Source organism: Macrosteles quadrilineatus, unplaced genomic scaffold, assembly GCF_028750875.1.
Source record: "Macrosteles quadrilineatus isolate MER2022 unplaced genomic scaffold, UCM_ALF_1.0 Scaffold_2__2_contigs__length_208266976, whole genome shotgun sequence".
Taxonomy (NCBI): domain Eukaryota; kingdom Metazoa; phylum Arthropoda; class Insecta; order Hemiptera; family Cicadellidae; genus Macrosteles; species Macrosteles quadrilineatus.
In genome coordinates, this window is record NW_026542595.1 from 184,252,299 (window position 1) to 184,253,610 (window position 1,312).

The 1,312-nt window shown below is 31.5% G+C and overlaps 1 non-coding gene across 1 annotated transcript; it reads left to right on the forward strand.

The window, feature by feature from the left end:
* The first annotated feature begins 762 nt into the window (after nucleotides 1-762).
* Nucleotides 763-834, forward strand: Trnam-cau (transfer RNA methionine (anticodon CAU)). Its single transcript has one exon. It is a non-coding gene; the product is annotated as a tRNA-Met (tRNA).
* The last annotated feature ends 478 nt before the right edge of the window (nucleotides 835-1,312 follow it).

The following is a 1,312-nucleotide window of genomic DNA, read 5'->3' on the forward strand; positions in this document are numbered from 1 at the left end:
AAAACAGAATTCCTGTTTTCTGTGTTCTGACTGATGTAGAGGTTTTTACTTTTGAGAATCCATGTAATCTAAAGATCATGTTGCATAACACGAATAGCTTAACATTTGTAAACTATGTCTATACGCAACTAATTTTACAGACGTAAGTAAACCTCAAACATCTCAAAATTTGGATGTAAATAGTAGTAGACAAATTCATTTGAGCAATGAGGAAGTCGAACCCTAGACGTAACGTTGTTGATGACTCACGTGTCATCTCCACATTCACTCCTCGAGCTATCGCATTGTGCATAATGCTATGTAATCTCATTTATCACGTTAATTCCGTTGAGATTTGCATATAATCTAGTGTTCAGCTGATATGAAGTAGTTAATAATTACTAAGCTAGTAGACTACTGTGAAATACATACATCTCAATAATGCCTGGTATAAATATATATTTTATTTTATACATATAAAATATTGGAAATAGATTATTAAAATGTAGTTACCATCAGAGATGAGGACGAAAACTTAATTTTCAATCCAGAAAACAGTTGTCACCAAAATTGTTGACTTATGAGCTTTATCCTTTGTGAAAAGGTATGGAATTACAAAAATCCAGCATTTAAGGTTATATGTCACAGTGATTAAGTTCGGCTCATGTTTTCAAATAGAGATCCTAAAATTAAATATGTTTTTTTAGTGCTGTATGTTTAATGTTGTTCATACAATGTATAATTAATCATGATAAGGAGGACCTAAAACACTAGACTTCAACTAGCAGAGTGGCGCAGTGGAAGCGTGCTGAGCCCATAACCCAGAGGTCCGTGGATCGAAACCACGCTCTGCTATTGTAATTTTGTATATATTTTTATATGTTTAATATTTTAAAACTACCATTCTATGCACTGATTGACTATTTCAACTGCAAACCACTCAAACATATTTCAAAAACAAAATTTGGTCAAAGTATAAAAAAGAAAATGTGTTATTATTTTTAAATCCAACGCTCCAGGAGGAAAGAAAACAATCTCAGACTTAAGTGGCTCTAATATTTACTAGGGTATTTAGTTCTGGAGAAAGAAGATATTTGAAATAGTTAAAAATAGTTTGATGTATTAAAAGATGATTCTTTACGTACTAGTAACAAGTATTTATGAAAAACTGTTCTATAAAAATTAAGTACCAATAATGCTACTGAGGCTTTAAGCAAAGATTCGCTGTAATCAGTTAAAATTTGCATCAATCAAATCAGAAATCCAATAAAACAGAAGTCTTTATTTTGTAGCTCCAGGTACAGGTCACTATAGTGAAGTACACTATAATTGG